The sequence below is a fragment of the Nelumbo lutea genome, chromosome 1, assembly GCF_056320005.1.
Source record: "Nelumbo lutea isolate HS-2025 chromosome 1, American lotus-T2T, whole genome shotgun sequence".
In the NCBI taxonomy this organism is placed as follows: domain Eukaryota; kingdom Viridiplantae; phylum Streptophyta; class Magnoliopsida; order Proteales; family Nelumbonaceae; genus Nelumbo; species Nelumbo lutea.
The window spans coordinates 21,776,210-21,799,438 of NC_142684.1; positions in this window are offsets into that span (position 1 = coordinate 21,776,210).

The window sequence follows — 23,229 nt, forward strand, 5'->3', positions numbered from 1 at the left end:
ATTGGGGTGTAGTCGTGTGGGTTCCCCATTACTTGCCACCTTGTCACGGGGCTAATGGGCGAGGCCCCGTGCGGCACTCGATTGGGTCAAGTAAGCCTAAGAAAGCAAGTAAATACATACAAAAGGCAATAAAAATGGCACACGAATTAGTAAAAAGGCACTTTATATTGCAATAGATGGTAAGTACAAGCACACAAGTTTGTGTCGAGGGGACCTCATGCTTAACCTTTACACAGTCTTCGCACCTCTCAACTACTCACCTCCCCTCAAAAAGTAGCTTAAGCTTTTGGTGCTCTAACAAAAGATTACATGGAAATATTGGAAAATCATACTACATAATTACAATAATGTCATTGGCAATCCCCCCCCCTTACAAAATACACTTGTAGGCCCACCCCAGACGCACTAGACAACACTCTAATGGCATGTCGTGGGCATGGCAAAGGCACTTGATGTCGCGAAAAAGTGGTCACTTGTGACAGTCTCCCCCACTCAATTCAGGTTTCATCCTCGAAGACTATCTCTTGTATGCTACTTGAGTCTAGTGTTGGTGAAAGAGGGTTCTTCAGATGATCCACGAACTTCTTCACTTCCAAGGCCTAAGAAACTACTTTGGGGATAGGTTTGTTGTTGCTGAGCGTGATGGGGAATCCTATGGCCAGGTCCTAAGTTGAGTCCTTGGCTAGTGGCTTGAAGGTAAGTGAAGTGTGGCTTAGTTTGGTTTGCACTACTAGCTAAGGTATGGATTGGAACAAAAGATGAATCTAAGTCAAAAGGATGTTAGACATTGAAAGGTGTTCCCCAAGGTTCTATTCTCATAGGTCTACTACGTGGGTGTAATGGAGGCCAAATGTTGGGATGGTTCCTAGAGCATGTGGGTGGCACTCTCTTCCCAGGATGGTAGGTATGGTTGATGCCGGAGTTGGCCTTGGGTCTTCTCTTTGGCCCATTGGTGAAGGGCGCTGACGTCTTATGCTATGGGCGCGGCTTCTATTGACGCTGAGATGGCGGTGGCACTGTCTTCTTGCTGGAGATGTCACGATCAGTTCTTGTTGTATTGACTGCGGTTGCTATTGCTGTGCTCCTCAGAGACTCTAGATATGCGGATGGAAATTGGAGTTGCAAGGCCGAAACTTGCTTCTTCTTCGTATCAATAGAAGTAATCATGTCAACCATGCAAGGTGACCGCTCATCCAAGATCAACAAGGTGTCAAGGTGAGGTGCTGGTGTGACTTTAGCCAGTGTTAAGAAGTCCATGCCAAGGACAACAACAAAGTCATCCAATTGTGCAACGGAGAGGTCATTCTCCTGATTCTAGGTGCCAACTCGGAGTCCAACTCAACGAGTCATACCTCGAAGGGTTTTGCACCTGTATTAACAGCTTTGAGCCAGCCTGGCTCTCTTGAAATGGCCAAATTGAGTCTCTTGGACTCAGCAATGGATATAAAATTGTGAGTGGCCCCTGTGTCAACTAGGGCTCGGGTTGGCTTCCCGCCAAGGTATATGTCAACGTACCTCAGTCCTCTCTTGACTGAAGCGTGTTGTTTGGAGGTAGCCCCTTTTTTTCACCATGGCATTGAAAAGTTGTAGGGCGCCCACTCTTGGCACCTATGTAAACCGCTCCCCGTCGCTTCGTTCATCATCACTCAACTTGGCAATGAGAGCATTTAGTTTCTCCCGCTTTGGGTAGTGCTTGGTCATGTGCTCCTCACCACAAATATAGCAAGTGGGAGGACGTGTGGGTCTCCCTTGGTATCTGCTGTTGTAGGAGTTTCGACTTCCCTGTGGCTGCTTCCCTTTGTGGTACTCAACTAGCTTGCGGTGGAATGGTTGCTTCTCCTTTGAGGGACTTGGTGGTCTATCTCCCCCACTCAAGTTGGTGGCACGCAGGCTGGCTGGCTTAGTTCCTTCATCATCTGACAGTTTTAGTTCATTAAGTTGTTTGGCCACAGTCATGGCAGAGGCAAGGTCCTAGACATTGCATCGTTTGAGCTCGAGCTCGACCCAAGGCTTTAGGCCATCCATGAAGTTAAACAACAAGTCTTTGTCTGACATGTCAGTAACTTGTAGGGTAAGAGTTGAAAATTCTTTGGCATATTCATGGAGTGAGTCGCTCTGCTTGAGTGTCTTCATCTTGCGACGGGCGAGATACTCCACATTCTCTAGAAAGAACTGCCTCTTCAGCTCCCACTTGAAGTCATCCCAGGTTTGGATGGTGCACGTCCCACGTTCTATATCAACACATCTTCTGTGCCACCAAACATAGCGACGTCAGTCAAATACATTGTAGCTATACGTACCTTAGCTGGTTCATCAATCACACTACCTGCGGCAAGGTACTGGTCCATTTGCCATAGGAAGTTGTCAAGCTCCCGGGCATTGCGTGCACCTGTATAGGGAGGTGGCTCCCTAATCTTTATGTGGGAAGGAGTGTGAACAAAGGAGGTGCTGGCTGGATTGGCAATGGCCCTCTTCAAGATTGCACACTCGGCCTTGAGTTCATCTAGTTGAGCTTTGGATTCAGAGGAACAAGAGACTGCCTTCATGGTTGCCCATTCTGCTTTCATTTCATTCAATTGGGCCTAGATGGCCATTGGGGAGGACATGGCTCTCCTCCATGCTGCCCACTCATTTCTCATTTTGTCGAGTTGGGCCTGAAAGCTGTCTAACTTGCCTTGAATGTTGGAGTGGGATGAGCTTCCTTCTTGTTGGCGTGCGGTGCTGCAAACTTCCTTGAGTGTCCCATTAAGCATGTCGCGGACCTCATCAACAATACCATTCATGCGACCTTCCACCTCTACCACCGCACTCTCGATGGCTTCAATATTTTGGTGGAGCTAATCTACTTGGTCACGCATCTCACCCATAGTGGCTTCACAAAGTAGCACTTGTAGATCAGTGGCGGAATGCTTGTCTGTGGATTTCTCACACTTGTTTGCCTTTGATGTGTGTGTCCTCGGTGCTTTGTCCTTGACTGTGTCATCGGTGGGTGCATCATCCACCTCATGGGATAGGGAGAGTCAATGCTCGATCTCCTCCATAATGTCCTTGTTATGCTTCATGATGTGCTCGCGTTGCGAGTCAATGGGCTAGGAAAGAGCTTCAGCTCTGATACCAACTGTCATGGGGCTAATCAGCGAGGCCCTGTGTGGCACTTGAGTGGGTTGAGTAAGCCTAAGAAAGCAAGAAAACGCACACAAAAGCAAACAAAGATGGCACACGAATTAGTAAAAAGGCATTTTATATTGCAATAGATGGCAAGCACAAGCACATAAGTCTGTGTCGAGGGGACCTCGTGCTTAACATTTACACGGTCTTGGCACCTCTCAACTATTCACCTCCCCTCAAAGAGTAGCTTAAGCTTTTGGTGCTCTGACAAAAGATTACATGGAAATACTAGAAAATAATACTACATAATTGCAATAATGACATTGACAATCCCCCCTTACAAAATACACATGTAGGCCCACCCCAGACGTACTAGACGACACTCTGATGGCATGGCAAAGGCACTTGATGTTGCGAAAAAGTGGTCACTTGTGACAACCTGGCTCATGTTTGAAGAGGCGGGACCCATCTTTGAATGAATGAATCCAAATGTCAATATTCAGAAGATTATTGTATTCTCTTAATGCTGCTTTTGGGACCATTTTGGGTGGATGATCAAGGCCTTTACTATGTTTAGTTTAATATAAAAATGCAAAATTCTTTCAAGAACTTTCTCTCAATTTTCTGTTAAAGATAAATTATAAAGATCCCTTCCACTATGGGTTAATGACAATTATCGCCCTGAATTTTCATTTGTTACAAGGACCCCTAAATGAAAAATACCCCTGTTTTTAGAGTTTTGTTAATTAACTTCACAAAAGAAACTCATTCAGCCTTTTAAAAATTTTTAAATCCCCAAATTGCCATTAATTTTTTTATAACATTGATTAGTTTTCTAAATGTAATAGTGAAGTCCCATCGGTTATATCCTTAAAGATTTAAGGCTGGATTCAATATTCAAATGAAGTGGTAGAGATTTTTTTTGATAGATATTAATTTAGGGTTTTGTTTGTTTTTTCTTTATGTAGCCGAAAAGGAGTGGATAATTTTTATATTTTAAGATGAAGAGAGGCATCAATGTCAATGAAATGAAACAATAAAATGGTGAGGAAATGGAGGTATTTTTGGGATCAATTAGGGTTTAAGAGAAAAGGGTGAGAAAAAGAAAATAAAGAAAGTTCAGGTTGGTATTTTGGTAATTTAATCCATTCTGTCATGTAACTTAATGACGAGCATGTATTTGTTGTAAAGTGAAAGTTTATAGGGATCTTTGTTGCAAATGAAAGTTGAAGGGGGTAATTGTTACTAACCCATAGTACAAGGGGGGTCTTTGATATTTACCCAGAAAACATATATAGTTCAATCATCAGTTCTTTGGAGAAGATCTTAGGAAAAAAACTCCAATTAAAAGTTGAACCTGTGCTTTTGTTAACTGCAAAGCACAAATTCATTCAAATCAATCATTTAAGTTCCACTACAGAAAGACATGATACCAGAAAAATTTATAATCAATCAACCAACTACATAAAAGTGGTAATCAATCATTGTGCATTCATCAAAATTCACGTAGGGGTTTGATTGGTCAAAGCCTTTCCTAAGAACATGAAAAATTAGGAAAGAAATCCTATAGAGAGATTGGTTTATTATATAAAATCAAAAATGAAACTATGAGAAAAGCAAAATAAACTAAGGCCCCATTTGGTTTGAGAGAATAGGGGTTTGGAATCAGAATCGGAATGGGTTATTCCGATTCCAACTGTTTGGTTGGGTGGAATTGGAATCCCATTCCCATTTTTGTTGGAATGGCATTCCCCCATTTGAGGGAATGGCCATTCACTGCCCTTCCTTTGGGAATGAAATCCTACTCATGCTGATTCCAATTCTCATTCTCATTCCTATCTGAACCAAACAGACTATGGGAATGGACCATTCCGATTCCGATTCTGATTCCAACTACAAACCAAATGAACCCTAAGTACCCTATGTTTGGATAGATCTGCACTCCTATAGCATTGCAGCCTATGTTCCACACTTCCACTTATGGATTAATCAATCGCTTCTTGGTATTAACCAATACTATACCTGATTTTTTGCAAAAAAACAAGAAAAAAAAATTCTTGTAATATACAAAAATATATTGTTCTATTTGAATGAAAATGTTTTCCAAGTGGGCTCTCATATTTTTATAGCAGAAACTTTAATCTTTATCAAATTGGTTTCACTATTTTAGTTGATAAAGATTGGACTTATAACACCAATCAGCATATTCCTCCAACACCATGCTTATATACTCTATTGACCTTCGTAAAAATGGTGATCAAATTCATGTAGCAATCATCTTTACTTTATATCTCTCTTTTATGAGAGAAACTACAAAACTCCACACATTTAAAGGGGAACATTTTGTCTCAAAATCTAATTCAATAAAATTAAAAAATAAATGGAAGAAAAAATATACAAAGACAAAAATAACCATAATTTCTTAAGCATGATCTTACCTCTCATGGACTGTGTCACCATGGTTGATATACCACAAACTCTAATATTCAATTACAACCAAATTTTACAATTTTAATTGTTGGCTTAGAGGATCTAGATACCATGGGTAGGAAAGGAAGTAGGGTAATCATGCTTCAGATGAAGAATTTGTGTTGGCTCACAAATGGTTTTTTCCTCAATAAGAGGGCATGTCCTAGTTAGATAGGCTTTGCAATGGTGGCTTCATTTTATGGAGAGAGCTGAGGAAAATTTTCTCTATTCAAAGGCAACACCACATCTTGTAAGTGTGAATCCTAGCTAAAATATAATTAAAGGTCATTTTGTATCTTGATCTCAAGTATGGAAATTAAGCTCAATTTGGGAAAGAGTATAAATAAAAATATGTATAATGCATAACCTTATAAATTGTATGTGTAAACCTTCTAATTACACTGTATATATTAGTGTTTTGTACTCTAACCAAACTGAGCCTTTGGTTAGAGTACAATGCAAAGCAAGGTTTAGAAATACAAAATACATATTTTTGTATTGTACATATTTGTATTTGTACTCTTTTCAAAGGAAGAGTACAAATACAAATATGTACAATGCAAATGCATACAAAATATGAGGTTTTGCACTCTATATATTTGTATTCGTACTCCTTTCAAATTGATCCTCAGTTTGTAAAGAGTACAAATACAAATATGTAGAGTGCAAAATTCTTCCAAACTGAGCCTTAGGCCCAATTTGGAAAGAGTACAATATACACAATACAAATGTATACAAAATAATACAAAATACAAGGCTTTTGCACTCTAAATATTTGTACTTGTACTCCTAAACTGAGCCTTAAGTTCTATTTCGCAACCCCTTATTAGAAGATATTGCAACCAAACCAAGCCTACAAGTGAAGTTGAGATTTAATTGCATAAAGACATTAGGTTTATAGAAGAACAAAATGGAGAAATTAAATATATTTGATTGATATAGTTACTCATTTCAAATTTCAAAAGAAAATTCCATACAAAAAAAAAAACAAGGCTATTTGGGAGAAATACAATGTGAAAAATTTTAGCAACAACATGGGTGGAGAACCAATATATATATTTGGGAGAGAAACATAGATGCTCGACTAGTTCTTTTTGTAATTAGCAAGAAGGAACAAAACCTCTTTCTGATGATCCACCACAACGCATGAAGATATGTTAGATAAATACTTGTTTAAAAGAAGGGTTCAAAACAACATGAACAAATCAAGCACGTAATGACACAAATACGCACATGCATACACATATTTGAGAACTAAAAAGAAAGAGAGTAGAGAATACACAACAACTACCAATAAGGGTTAAAAAAGCTAACTAAGCTAAACTAAGATAATCTTCACCACTCCACTCACTCATTCAAAAACCTTGACCTACAGTGTTTGCACTTTCTACTACACATAGAAAGTGATTACAAAAAGTAGTTATAAAAATTAAAAAAAAAACATTACACAACACACACATCCCACTACCACATTGCAATTGTTCCCAATACATTTGTTGTTTATGAACTCCTTGTTTAGTCAAACCATCCATCAAACAATTCTTGAAACATCCAATTCATTTTGAAATTGCCAAGCCACCCCTTACCCTTCTTTAGCCACCCTACTAATCTTTGAATCCCCTCCCTTTAATAATCAACCTTATAATCCCCATATCTTTAGCTTTTTGTACCCCAAAAACTGTTGCCAAAAGTTTTTCCCTTATTGAAGCACCTAGTTCCTTTTGACCCAAATACAAAGCACAAATAGTACCACCCTCATCCCTTATTACTCCCTTAATTCATATAGGAACAGGATTGCCAAATTGTTTCCATCAAAGTTCAATTTCACCCAAGCACCAATTGGGGTGACCAAACCTCAAGAATTTTTTGTTTACTAGGAAGAGCTAGCTATTGCCCCCTAATTCTTGAATAAGTCCTCCACTATAAAGTCTAAGAAAAGTTTCAGTGTCTTTACCCAATGTGTAACTCTTAGGACTATGATCTCAATAGCTCCTTTTCCTTAAAAAAAAAAAGAAAAAGCACTTGGATTTTTTTATTCCCAAACTATCCAAATCATTACTGCCCTTGTGCATCTTCACATAATTCTAATCCTTCTTTTTATGCTCCTCATAATAGAAAGCAAAAAAACATATGTCCAAGCTAGCAAGGGAGTTTCACCTACAACCAGGAAGAGAACAAAACCATCCTAAATACAACAACCAAAAGAACAGGAGATTAAAGATGTTGCATCAATCTCACCATATACAACCCACACAAGAAACACCAATTAGGGACAAGAACCAATTTAGTCTCCTTTGTAAAAAATCACAAGTATTAATGCACCCATTGAAAACTTCCTAACAAAAAAGTACTGACTATTGGGGGATAAGAACACACCAAACTTCTTTCACAAGAAAGGAAGCAGAAAAGGTATTGGCTATAAACAAGGTGAATAAAGATTTACAAGAAAAACAATCCTTTAAGATTAAAGGACAACATCCAACTATCCTTCAAAGAATCATCAAATACTAGTTATCTAAGATTCTTAACAAGTTAGACACAATGAAAATTTTTTACTATCTAAGGTTCCTTATTAAACTCGAGTTCCAATTTAACCCAGTAGAAGGAAACTGAATGAACTTTGAAATAAGTCTTCCTTAAAGGTTGGAGAGAACAAAAAAGGAAACACATCTTTCAGAAAAGACATCCTAATCCAAACATCTTCCCAAAATCTGAAAATATTACCAAAGGCCAAGTCATACCTAGAATGGTTAAGAAACTGAGGGAGGATACCATGAATAGCTACCACAGTACAAATGTAAGCCTATAGGATGAGGATGGTCTATAAGCCTTGAAAATAGAGTAAATAATGCCACTAGGATTTGGAAGATAAGTTAGTGAAAGAACTAGAAGTGATTAAGTATGAAGATGAAGAGAATTACAAAGCTAGGAGGAAGAGCTATGCAGAATTGGAAAATAATCAAAAGGTCATAGGTCAGAGGCTCCCCTATCTATGGAAGTGGTGAAGCAGCTACATGCATGGGAATCTATTTTTTAGAATATTCTTAGCTTTAATCAATATATAGGAGCTAAGTACAGCCAATCATGGTTTCTCCCCCAAGGCATTATCCATGCTTTTGACGAGGTATGAATTGAGAGATGTGTGGCTGCAATTTACTGCGGGTAGAGAGTGGGTAGGAAAAGTGAATAAGAAATCCCTAGTGTGCTTTTGACAGCCAAGAATGGGCTCCTAGATACTGGAGCCTTTGATTCAGTCTTGCAAGGTCAAGCTTACTTGAGAGGTTAGGTCACTAATGATTTAATCATTTCAAATATCGCTCTCTAACCAGGTCACATCGTGTTTCTCAAATTCCCAATTTGCGAAGTTAGGCCTTACAAGCCCCTTAGTCCAACAAGGCCATGTCTCAAACACACCTGTGAGGTTCTTCACTTCACGAGGCCCATTTATCAGGCCTCACTTAGTCATGAAGACTTTATTCCTTCATTTTTTTCACCTTATCCCATCTCATTAAATAATCTTTTTTAACCTTCTCCCAGTTCCCAAAGAAAAACCCCTTATTAGCTACTCAGTTCTTTTCACAACTACCTAAGGCGTACTAAAGAGAGACATAAAATAGATAAGGAGGTTATCTATAATGTATTTAATCAGAGTTGTCTTCCCACCAAGTGAAATATAATTCATTTTTCACTTAGCTAGTCTCTTCTCTACTATTTCCACAACCAAAGGCCAAGATAATAGATCTAGGGATGTCATATATATAGATATAACTCTGAGTGTCTTAAAGGCCACTCCCCTCTTTCACACCCCAAAGCCTTTTCCATAGATCTTATTTCCTCTTCTTCTAAATTGATTCCAAGCACCACACTTTTATTTCAATTGACATTTAAATTGGACATTCCTTCAAAAAAGACTTACCACACTTTTTGTGAGTGTTATTTGTGCATAGTCAAGTTGGTCTGGACGTAGTAAATTCTTTCTTGCCATGTATAGGGATGGCAATGGGGCAGGTTCGGGGAGGATTTTGTAACTTCTAGACCCTACTTACCTCCCTAAACCTCCCAACCCGCATATGCCCCAAAACCCATAGTGGGTTGGATTTTGAGAATCCAAATCCTCCCTACACATGAAAATGCAAAACCCTCCCTAACCTACCCTCCCCGCATTCAAGGGTAAGGCGGGATGGGTTTAGAACCTGCATCTAACTTTTTATCATTTCTTGTCATATATAAGCAATAAATAAGTAAAATAACATAAATAAACAACAAAATTTCCAATTATTTGATTAAGGCATGTAAAAAACACATAAACTATCAATTATGCTTCACATAAAATTCAAAATATTATTAAATTCAAGACTAATATAGTTTATGTGCTTTCCAACAATATGCGGGTCAAGAAAGGTCAGGTTTATCCTAAGTACCATACCCTACCCTTACCCATACAGGTTGTAGAATCCTAAAACCCATTCTTCAAGAAAAAAACCGCCCAATGGGGAAGGGTAAGGGCAAGCACCTACCAGGTAGGGTAGAAATTCCCATCCTTAACCATATAATTTTGAGCCCATGACATAACTAATAGTACTACTACAATGCATCCACCCGATAAGAGAAATCATGTTGCCACTAGAAAATACAACTATTGTTGTAGGAACCAAAATGAGACTAAATAATAGGAGTGTTCATTATATGATCTAGGCCACCAAACCATGCCGAACCAAACCGAAATTAGCGGTTTGGTTTGATTTGGCCTTAAAACAATTTGGATTGGTTTGAAAATTCCTCACCGTAATAAATTTGGTTTGGTCTGGTTTCTAAATTTTAGAAACCAAATCAAACCATAAACAATATTAAACCGTATTATTAATAATATATTCATTAATTTATATAATATATATAATATATGTGTTAAAACATATGTATGTATGTATGCATGCAAGTATATAAATAATATATTCATTAAATTAGTCTTACCAATAAGTTATAACCTTTCCTAAAAAAGTATAAATAGGTAATTTTGATAGCACCAATAAAAATAGTGGTTTGATTATAATAGATGTGGAAATATCAAAATGATGGGTTACTTTTGTCATGTAAAGAAAAAGTTATCACATATGTGAGAAGGGAGAGGACAAAAAAAAACTGATGCAAGTAAATGTAGTGAGGGGCCTCTTTTCTTCCCTCCTTCCCCTTTCTATTATAGATATAGTTTTGATATAACATACAATTATAGTGGTGTAGAACAAGTGTAGAGTGAGAGAGGTAACAGGAAGAGACATGCATGGGCACGTCACATTAGTTGTGGCTAATACCCCCCCCCCTCAAGCTAAATGGGGTAAATTGATGTCAAGCTTGTTCCTTAGGTTGTGTTTGGTTGCAATGCAAATTTATTATTTATTTGCACTACATGGGAGTGCAAATGTAAAAAAATGCAAATAATTGTTTAATTTTGTTTTGGATTTTACTTTATTCTGTTTCATGTCTTAATTTACTTCATTTGTACTGCAATCAAATAAAACAAGTTAAGATTTGAAGCAAAAATGTCAGAATTTACACTCAAATCATTTGCGTTGTCATAGTTTTGCATCAATGCAAATTTATTTGCAATGCAACCAAACACAGCCTTAGTGAAGAGTAAGGGTGCAATCGAGCTGAACCAAGATGAACTTATATATGTCTTGGCTCAATTAGACTAAAATACTATTAAGCTCAAGTTTGAGTTACGTTTAATTTGAACTCTATTTCTTGATTCAAGCTTGGTTCGACTAAATATTCGATCAACTTGAGTTCAGCTCAAAAGCTCCAAAATGAATATATACTTTTTATTTTACATATGTGATGTAGCGCTATCCGGTCACTCCTAGCTGGCACTCACGTGGCTCCTGAGAAGTACCTGAGACGAGAGGAAAGAGGAAGAACTCCTGAGGGGGGGGGTTCCCGGCGGGAACGCTTCGATGCTTAAGTTAGTACTGTGTGCAAGAAGCAAAGGGTAAACAAAGGCTAAGAGTGTAGATTGCGCAGATGATTCGAAGTACCTTGTTCCTTGAGAATAAGCCCCTTATAACTGAATTTCGTTGCTTCAGGCCCTCTGACCTCTGACAGGGCAGGTATAACCGCCACTGTCAGTCTACCACAACCGTTACAGGCAAGGCTGAGGTGGCACGCGCGGGGCCGTCGCTGCAGGGTACGTGTCTGTCAGGTGCGGGACACCTTTCTAAAGGTGGCAGGCGCGGCGCTATCTGACGAGGGACATGTCTGCTGTCCACAGATTTGTCGGGTACGGCGATCGAGCAGGAAGCCCTCCTGTGCTATACCGAACTACCCTCCCGCGAATTACCCTGAGCCGGGTTGTCCTTTGAGTGACCAACTTCCTGTAGCTAGTTATGCCGAGCTAACTGACCCGAGGTGTCTATGCCTCGGGGTGCCCAGAGATGGATCGGTGTGTTCTTGCCTGAGAGTGGCTCGAGATCCATCGGGAGGAGCTCAGGCCTTAAAAGAGGTCAGGGCACCCCGAACTCGGGACCCCCGAAGTGCCTTAACCCTGAGGAGAAGGTGCGAGTAAGGCGGCAATTGGCGAGTAGTTTACCTGCCAAGTTTCCAAGCTGAACTCGGTGGGACTTTCCCTCCAAGTTGTGCTCACGCTCATTACGTTGTCATGCTGAGTCACTATTTGAGCAAGGTCATGCCCACGTGTACCTGTGCTGTGAGGTCGGGCCAAATCACCCTCCATCAATTGCCCCCCACTCCCTGCGCTGGCGGTGGTGACCCAGCGCGGGGAGGTCATGATGCGCCGGGTGGATTTGGCATCGGTATTCATGCTGCTTTGTCGTGCGCTCCATCTAGCTGAACCGGTCTAGCGCCCGGTTTAATCAAAAAATACTCGTCGCATCTGGATTACGCACAGATCTCACATGATTTAGACTTCGCGGACGTCAAAAACGTGCTCAACCGTTTTTGCCTCGAGGAACCCGCAGCCTTGGCTATAAATAGGGGGACCCTTGGCCATTTTCTTCGCCACCAAGCTCTTGTCATTATCGTTTGAGCTCGCGTCGGAGGTCTCTTAGCTCAGGTCTTTTGGTTCATCCTATTTTCCCAGTCCAGTTGCGCTTCCTTTGGTGAGTCTCCCCGAGCTTCCTTCCCCTTTTCAATTTGTTTCTTCCTTTTAGTTCGCTATGTCGTCTAGTGTAGACAGTCTTTTTGACGAGCCCGAGGTGGGCACCTCGGCTGGGGGTGTCTCCTCTACTACCCAACCATCCAAAGTACGGGTGGCTTCGGGTCATCTGGCATCCACCTCCCACCGAGGTTGGGAACCAGATCAGTTCGGGCCTTCCATAATGACATCGGAGAGGCTTAAGGACCTCATACAGAGGTTCCACCTCCCTAAGGAATACTCATATAGCCTTCCCATGGGAGCACGGTCGCGACGAGATTATGGTCTTCAGGGAACAACTGATAGTTGGGCTCCGACTTCCTCTTCATCCTCTGATCGTTGAGGTGTTGGAACACTTCAACATCACCCTGGACCAACTCCACCCAAACTCCATACGGAATATGGTGAGGTCCATCTCTCTTTGCTTTGATCACTCCCTCTCTATAGATTTAGATGATCTCAGTACAATTTTGTCTCTAAAGAAGAGCGCTTTGGGCGCTCTCCTCGGGCATAAGTGGTCCTACTACCTGTCCCCCCGCCCGGATTTCAAACTCATGCACAAGCTCCCAAGCAAAGTCCCAACTTGGAAGCGGGGCCATTTCGCAGTCCAGAGCAGTACGAGGTGGCCCTTCCCCACCAATTGGAGGATAGTCGTTCAAGACTCTGGTGTCATGCTAGACGAGAAGACCAAGAAAGTGCTCCAGTCACTGGCTTAGCACGGGTTGAATTATAAAGACTTCACTTCTAAGGAGAAGCTCGTCCAGGAGAGCTTGAGCCCAGGTAGGTTTTCCCCCACTTCGGCTTTCTATTCATATGTTTGCTTCGGGTTGTTGATGTCGTGTTTCACTGCAGGTCCCATGGAGGCGGAGAGAATAGACAACCAGAAGTTCTTCCGCCAGATGAAGAGAAAGAAATGCGTAGCCAAGAAGGCGCATGTTGAGTCCCCGCAAGCTTCAGCCGAGCCCCAACCTCCGCAGACTTCTGCCTCGGGGCCCGAGGTGGTAGCCGCGCTCGTCGTCGACTTGGAAGAAGGGGTTGTGCCTAAGGGGCTCAAGGTGATGGCGAAACCTACCGTTAACCCACCGAGCCTGCTGCCAAGCCCACCAAACCTGTTGGTGAAAGCGTTGTCGAGGCCAACGCTGTTGTTGCTGGGGCTCATCCTGCCAAAGTTGTCACCGAGGCCTCTGAGAGTTCCACTCGTGATATGGAGATGACGGCTTCCAGCTCGGAGGGTCAGGGTAGCAAACCGTCCTAAACCCCAAGTGCAGCTTGAAGAAGAGCAAGTTGGCTACATATTCGGGGGAGGTCAACAATTGGGCCGAACTCACTCTTGGTCATCTCTGTGCCCGAGTTGCCACTCATACTATGGTGGTGAGTCTTTCTTCTTCTTCTTCCCCATTTTGTTTTTTTTTTATTCATTTCCCTCTTGACTAGTTCCCCTTTTGCAGGTGAACACCGCCATTCACGCCTTGACCCTTCAATCAGATCAGCACCTGAGGCAGGCTTTGGAGGCTGAGAAGTCGTCTCATGCAGCCCATACTGAGTTGAGGGTAGCTCGTTGTTAGGTTCACCGCCTAGAGAGTGACGCCTCGGCTCAAAAGAGCTTCATCGAGGTGTTAATGGCAGAGAAGGGGGAGCTGGCTCGAGACAAAGACAAGTTGAGGGCTGAGGTGAATGGCCTTAAGGTCGGTCAGGAGGCCTTAGGGCTCGAGGTGAGCAGCCTCAAGGCTGAGCAGGATGCCTTGAAGCTCGAGGTGCAAGGCCTCAAGGAGGCAAAGGGGAAGCTGGAGCATGAAGTGGGGTACCTCTAGGAGGACAGAAGAGAGAAGACTGCAATCTTCGAGGGTGCTCTCGAGGAGGCCAAGACTTAGGCCGTCATTGACTATGTCAACTCTTCAAGGTTCGACAACATGATGACGGAGACCTACCGTAAGGGCTTCAAGCTCAGTCGGTGGCTGATCAGGCACCTCTACCCTGACCTGGATATGAGCACCATCACCACTTCATGGATCACTGACGACATCGTGCGTCAGTCAAGAGATGATCCAGATTTTGAAGACAAGGGTGCCAAAGATGAAGCAGAGGATGTTGGCCCAGTTACTGCCCCCGAGGAGGTCCCTAACAGAGGCAACGAGCTCCCAAAGTAGTTTGCTCCCTGTATTCGTAAACTTAATCTCCCTTGTAATCAAGACGTTCTTAATGAAATTTGTGTACCAAATTTTCTGTAATGAAGAGATTTTTTCTTTCTTTTTGCCAAGAATTCTGTGCATTCCATCTTGTTGAAGTGGCCATTCACCCCAAGTTGTTAATTTATCGAATTGAACTTCCGAGGTGGGAGTTCCTTAATGGCCATCGCGGCCCCGAACTGTTTAGTAGGGGTATCCTTGTGTATGCCCAGGTGAAGGGCATAGTAGGGCTCATGCCCGACCTATCTACACCCGAAGTAGTCTGCTGTAAGTTGTCCTTACAGGTTTAACTCTTCGCATGCCAGGGCAGGCTATTCGTCGTAAGGCTTGTGCCAGAACCACCTGTACCTCAGGCACTGTAGGTACTTAGTTTGTGTTGATGAGGCAACTTAGCTTTGTATGCTGTCAAGGTTCCTTCATTAGCTCGGCGTTTCAGCTCGGAGTCTTTCCATGCCATAGAGGTGACTGGGTCCCGTTGTACCGAGGTCATATTAGATCGGTATTCTGGCCCTTAGGCTTTGCTCGTGGCTCGTGGCTTACTCAATTCTTATAGGTAGTATTGTCTTAGGTTGACAATATTCCATGCCCAAGGTACTTGTTTCCCTTCGAGAGTCTCGAGCTCGTAGGTTCCCTCCCCGAGCACTCGCTTCACTCAGTAGGGACTTTCCCAGTTGGACCCGAGCTTGCCAGCGCCAAGCTCAGGTACCATAACTTTATGAAGGGTCAGGTCACCAAGGCGGAGGTTCTGTCTCCTGACCTTGGCGTTATAGTACCGAGCTACTCTTTGCTGGTAGGCTGCGGTTCTGATGTATGCAAAGTCCCTTACTACGTCGAGTAGATCGAGGTTGGTGCATAGCTCATCTTCGTTTTTCTGATCACTGTATGCTTCTAACCGTAGCGTAGGTATTTCGATCTCTACGGGGATCACCGCTTCGATGCCGTAGGTGAGATTGAAGGGTGTTTCTCCCATGGCGGTCTTCTCCGTGGTCCGATAGGCCCATAGAACACTGGGTAGTTCATCTGCCCATAATCCTTTAGCTCGGTCCAGTCGTGCTTTTAGTCCACGGAGGATGGCTTTTTTCGTGACTACTGCCTGGCCATTTGCTTGAGGATGTGCGATCGAAGTAAAATTCTATCGAATTCCCATGTCCTGGCACCAGTCTTGGAATTTGATATCCTTGAACTGCTTGCCGTTGTCAGAAATCAATACCCGAGGTAATCCAAAGTGACACACGATGTTCTTCCAAATGAAGTTTTGGACATTTCGAGTTATGATCGCTACAAGGGGTTCGGCCTCTACCCACTTGGTAAAGTAGTCAACTGCCACTACTAAGAATTTCCTTCCACCCGTTGCTGGTGGGAATGGTCTGAGTAGATCGATGCCTCATTGTGCAAAGGGTCACAGGCTGGTGAGATACTTGAGGTCGGCAGCGGGTTGGTGGTGAATATTGGCATGTCTCTGGCATTTGTCACATTTTCTAATGAGTTCAATGGCATCTGCCTTCATTGTTGGCCAATAATACCCTTGTCGAAGTGCTTTCTGGGCAAGGGCCTTGCCCCCCAAGTGCCCGCCGCACAACCCCTCATGAGTGTCGCGAAGTACGAGCTCGGCTTCGGTAGGCCGCAAGCAACGCAGATAGGGGAGCGTATAGGATCTCCTGTACAGTCATTCGTCTATCATGACGTATTTGGCTGCCTGGCGCTGCACCCTTCTGGCTGCATTGTGATCTGTAGGAAGGGTTCCGTGTAGCAAGAAGTTCGCGAGTGGGTCAATCCAGCTCAGCTATGCTTGAACAACGGGAGCGACCTCCTCTGCCCTCCCGAGAATGCTAGGCCGGGGCAAGTCCTCTATGTACACGGTTCTCATGGTGATGTCACTGGTGCTGGCTAGTTTGGATAGGGCATCTGCCTCAGCGTTCTCTGACCTTGGGATTTGCCTTATGAAGTGTGACTAGAAGTTGAGCAGGACCTCTCTGACTTGGCTCAAGTAGGCAATCATGGTTGGCTTGCGAGCTTCGTACTCACCAATGACTTGGTTGACCACGAGCTAGGAGTCGTTGTAGATAATGATGTGTTTGGCTTTTACTTCTCTGGCTAGGGCTAGTCTAGCTATCAACGCCTCGTACTCCACTTCATTGTTAGATGCCGCAAACTCGAAGCATAGCGCGTACTCCAGTTTCGTGCCACTTGGGCCGTGTAGGACTATTCCGGCCTCGCCGCCCTGGTGGTTCGACGAGCCATCTACATGAAGGATCCAGGGCTCCTCATCCCAGCTCGTGCTTGGCCTAGCTAGGAGAGATGCCACACTGGCTTCTACCTCACGGAGCTCAGACTGAACCGGCCTGGGGGCTTTGAGCTCACCCGAACTGGGGACCTCGCGCTCAACCGGCTTAGGATCTTTGGGGCTGAACGTGCACTCGGCAATGAAATATGCTAAGGCTTGGGCTTTAATGGTAGTTTGTGGCTTGTACTAGAGGTCATACTCGCTGAGCTCAATGGCCCACTTCATCAACCGACCAGAGACCTCGGGCTTAAGCAAGACTTGCCTCAGAGGTTTGTCGGTGAGGACGATGACAGTATGAGCTTGGAAGTACGGGCGGAGCTTCCGAGCTGCGATTATCAGTGTGTATGCTAGCTTTTCCATCTCTAGGTATCTTGTCTTTGCTCCCTGCAATACTTTACTAGCATAATAGATGGGTCATTGGACCTGATCTACTTCCTTTATTAGTACCGAACTGACCACTTCATCGCTCGCCGAGAGGTACAGTTCTAAAACATTGCCCTCCTCAGGCCGGGTTAAGGTCGGCACACTAGCGAGATATTTGTTGAGCTCATCAAACACAAGCTAGCAGTCTTGGGTCCATTCGAACCCTTTGCTCTTAATTGCCTTAAAGAATGACAGACAACAGTTCACCAATTTGGACATGAAGCGGCTCAGGGCGGCTATGCGGCCATTCAACCTCTGAACCTCCTTCAACTTCCGGGGTGGTCTCATATCTAAATAGGCCTTAATCTTATCCGGGTTGGCTACAATGGTGCACCGGTTAACGATGTATCCTAGGAACTTTCCCGAGGTCACACCAAACACACACTTGTTTGGGTTTAGTTTCATATTAAACTTACACAGAATTTCAAAAATAGAATGCAAATCTTGTATTAATTCATGTGAGAATTGAGTTTTGACAACCATATCGTCTACATAGCATTCTACCTTTCTGCCAATTAATGGTGCAAACAATTTATTCACAAGCCTTTGAAAGGTTGCCCCTGCATTTTTCAACCCGAAGGGCATAACCTTGTAACAGTATAGGCCAAATTCCGTGATGAAGGCAGTCTTTTCTTTGTCTGTCGGGTCCATCTTGATCTGGTTATAGCCCGAATAGGCATCCAAGAAACTTAGCAACTCGTGCCTTGAGGTCGCGTCTACTAATCGGTCAATCCTGGGTAGCGGGAAGTAGTCTTTTGGCAAGCCCGGTTCAGGTCGGTGTAGTCGATGCACATGCGCAACTTGCCGTTGGCCTTCTTTACTAGGACAGGGTTGGCTACCCAACTCGGGTAGTGGACTTCTCTTATGAAGTCAGCTGCGAGGAGCTTTTCGACCTCCTCGTCGACCGCTTTCCACCGCTCCGGGGCTAGGTTGCATTTCTTCTGTCTAATGGGCCTAACTACAAGATCAGTATTCAGCTTGTGAGTTATGAGTTCGGGGTCTATACCGGGCATCTCTGTCGCGGACCAAGCAAAAATATCTAAATTTTGAAGTAAGAAACTTACCAATTCGAATCGTAGTGGTTCCTGGACAGAAGCGCCGATCTGAAGCGTCCGAGCTGGGTCTTCTGCTGAGGTCAGAACTGCGACTGTTTCTTCTGTGGACGCGGCTCATTCCTCGCCTTGCTCCATAGGCCGCTCCAGCTCGAGGTCATCGGCCACCTTGGTTTTTCCCTTCAAGGCGGCGATGTAGCACTTATGGGATTCGAGCTAGTCACCCCACGCTACCCCCACACCGAAGTCTGGTGGAAACTTCATAGCCAAATGGTAAGTGGAGACCACCGCCTGTAAGACATGAGTGATCAGTCGACCTATTATGGCATTGTAGGGGGAGGGGGTCATGACCACCAGGAAGTCGTGCTTGAACCTGACCATGCAAGGCCATGTGTCGGCTTCTACAGGTATTGTTTTTTTACCAAGGGGTCGGATTTCTTCTCCGCTGAAGCCTACCAAAGGAGTGTCTGTAGGCCTCAAGTCGCCTCTCTGCAACTGAAGTTGGTCAAACGCAGATTTGAAAAGGATGTCGACTAAGCTGCCCGAGTCGACAAGTATGCGCCTGACCTCGAAGTCGTTGATTCTTATCTTTATTATGAGTGCACCATCATGGGGGTAGTGGACCGCTCACGCATCATCTTCTATGAAGAAAATTGGCTCTTTTGTCCTCATGAACTGACGTCCGAGCTGCTGCTGAAGTGCAACCCACAATGATCGAACCTCCCACTATCATGTGGATGGTCCCCTGAACTGGCCTCTCCTCCGGAGGCTGCCTCTACGATTGTTCGGCCGGCTTGCTGCGGGATTCGAGAGCATCCTTACTGTGCTCCCCTTGCCAACCTGTTTTATTACTATTATTATTATTCTGTACAAAGTTTCTTAGATATCCGCGACGGATGAGATCCTCTATCTCATCGCAGAGGTTTTTACAACTCTCGGTACTATGACCGTCGTCTTTGTGAAAATTGCAATATAGATTCTTATTTCTTTCATTGGGATTCCCCTTCAGACGGGGTGGCCAGTTCATGTACGGGGCGTCCTTGATCGACATCAGGATTTCAGCCCGCTTCGCGTTCAGTGGGGTGTAATCAGCTCGGTCCGCTATAGGAGGTCGGAACAATTGGCCCGGCCTTGCCCCCTAAGCTGTGTCCTTTTTCTTTTGGCTATCCCCTTGACTGGAAAGCTCTCCTTCTCTCTTTCTTTTTTCGGGTGCGCCCTTGCCCTTTTGGTTGATCTCCTCTTCGGTGGCTATGAACCTGTCCACAAGCTTCAGAAACTCAGTTATAGTCACTAGTTGGTTGACGACCATGTGCCATTTGAACTCTTTGTGTGGCATGCCCTTCTTGGCTGCCGCAAGGCGTACGATAGAGTCCAGGCGTGGTATCTGCATACAGGCATCGTTTAACCGCTTGATATATCCCCGGATGGACTCTCCCTCTCTCTGCACTATGCTGAGGAGGCTTTCTTTAGTTTGCGAGCACCGTTTGCTGGTGACGAAGTGGGACGTAAAGGTTTGTGCGAACTGCGCCCAACTTCTTATCGACCCAGATGCCAAATTCCGGTACCATGTGCGGGTTGCTCCTCTAAAAGTAGTGGAGAAGGCCATGCACATTCATGACTCACTGGCTCTCGCCAGGTGCATCTGTGACTGAAAGGAATCTACATGATCATTCAGGTCAAACGACCCGTCATACTTGTCAAGAGGGGGGAGTTTGAAGTCTTTGGGCATTGGGACTGTCAGGAGTTCAGAAGACAAGGAGATGGAACCGAGAGGAGGGGAGCTTTGACTTCGTCCGAGCTTACCTCTTCTTTGCCCATGAGCTCGGGCAAATCGCGAGTGATAGATTGGCAAGCTCGGCGGCGACGTCTCTACTTCTTAGTGGGCTCGAAGTTCGTGCTGCTCACCTCTACGCTGTTTGGAATGGTTTGTGCTGGAAGTAGCCCGATCTTCTAGTGATGGCTGCAGACAGAGGGGTCTTGCTTGGAGTCTGTTGCCAGGATCTCGAACCGGTATTCAAGGATCGGGGTTTCAAACTTCAACTACCGAGGTGATGTAGACCTAGCGAGCTGGGTCTTCAATATTATGTATTAAGTCGTAAGTTCTGGTTCTAGCTGGTCCCAATACAAACTCGACCCATTGACAACCCTACTAAATACCAAATTTTGAATGACTCATCATGCCATATGTATTCTTAGCACTAGAGGATGGAGGTTGTCCAGGTGGCAATGACGCAATAAGAGGTGCATAAGATATTGGTGTAGGTAGCAAGTCCTCAGTGGAACTAAGAGTGAAAATAGAGGTAACATCAATGTAGGCCTAGTAATTTTTATCCCAATCCATTTGACCCACCTAACCCACCTACTTAAAAACCCACCATTCTAGTGGTAGGTCTATTAGGCAGTGTATACCCTTAGCTCCAATCAAATTGATGTACACAGACATTTATATATGAATAATATAAGTAAATTATTGTTTTTTGTTTAGATACTTTTATGAATTACTCCTTAAACTAAACATTTATGAGACATGTTGATTTAGAATGCTCTTAGCCATTGGATAGACTTGGGGAGTTTATCCTAACAAGGTTGACACTAGTGTGTTGCCGAATTGGTGGAGCAACTTGTCTCAACTGCTAAGGTTAGACCCCATGCAAAGTCAGGGGTGTTTGAAAGACCAATTTTCAATTGTGCCCTAGACCTTGGAGACAGATGAGTAAAACTGAAAATTAAGTTGCACTTAACCCCAAACTTGAGTATGATCTTCACTCGGTCTTGAACTGAGCTGCTTTTGGTATTCTAACTAATGAAATCTATCAAGGGTAAAATATCTAGGTATGTTGTATTAGTTTAGAAAATTACTTGAGTGGGTAATAATAGTGATAGGATCGGCCCCTTAATCAAACAAAGTGAGTATTGGGGTTTACACTCTCTCCAATGGAAACCTAAAACTACCGATAGTGGATTTCAACAATATTTGAAATCGGATTTGAAAAATGTATTTATGGACATATTGTGTTATTTTCTAAAAAAAATGGTTGCAAAAGGATTTAATCCTATAATCCATTTGAGCAAAGACTGTGACATTGCATTTTGTAGCCTAGGAAGAGGTTCTTCCCTATAAGTAGTATTTTGATTATTAAGGGTTGAGAGGTTAAGGGCAAAAGACCATTAGAGGGCTGATAACTAGATGGGATTTATCTTACATAAATCCATTATCCTTAAGTTTTCATAGGGTGGCTGAATCCAATAGTCACTTATTTAAGTGTAGGGCTTAGATTAAGCCCAACTTATTTGGCTCAATGGGTTCACTGCCCTTAAAAATAAATTCAGCCTATCCTCTCCAAGGAAGGGCATAACCCATGTGGACTTTTATGAAACCTTGGTCCTACATCACACAATATCCAAGCCTAAGTGGACATGCAATGCCTAGATCTGTGAGCCATTAAAGAAAATGAGCATTAAGCCCATTACTAATAAGATTAGTTTGAGTACTCATATGACAATTTAACATAGATCAAATATGGGTTTGGATAAGGGTATGGAGAACCCATTATCTAATTTGGACAAGTCCTAATCTAAGTCTAATTTGGACCATCTCCTAACAGGATTAGGATAGTGCTCTATATAAGGGAGTGCAAGGGAGGGGTGAACCATCTACATTCTCTCCACTCTCTTCCTCTCTTTCTCTTCTCCCCTTGCACCTCAAAACCCTAGTTCAAACCAACAATTATAGGCTTGATATGGTGAATTGATGTTTTGAAGAAAAACATCAGAGAATACTAGGTTCACATAGTTGCTTCGATCCAAGCAAGTTGGAGTTTGGTTTTGTTGATACTGTGTTGTTGAATCAACTTCACACATGCAATTGCATCATTTTCAGTTGGAGGCCAATTTGGGTTTGATATTAGGTGTGAATCACCACTCTAGGAGTTGTATGTCATGGACTCCATATCAGAAACGATCAATTTTAAATTTGGGTTTCAAATCTAGTCCAATTTAGTACAAAGTCGATCAGAAAATTCAAATTTGAAAATACTAAGAAAACAGTTCTCGAGTTGGGATGATTTTTTTTTTATTTTGGCCAACAATTGCAACAAATTTGACCCTGTTTAATCAAGATTTCATGGATTCATTCCATCCAACATGGTCAATATGGGTCAAATAAACCATTGGGGTCAACAAAAAAAGGACATGGTGGATTGAGTCAATTAACCATTAGGGCCAGGGGAAAGGGTTAGTGAGGGTTAGGTTGACTATTCATATTGGGTTGCCATTCAAGTCGGGTCGTTAATCAATGTATATTTGTTTTATCTGAATAGAGAAGCCAAAATTACAAAAGAACATATGAAATTGCCATTATACCAAAAAAATTCCATATAAGGTAGTCACATAGCTATTAGGGATCTTAATATCTTAGTTGAGACGACACATCTATGGTCAAGATCCAATCAATTTGAACAAGATATTTACTTTCCATTCTACTAGATCAAATGATTCGTTTTTCCTTTTGTTTCTTATTTTCTTCGATTAAGGCGGTTATGAATCTTTTCCTCTTTTTTT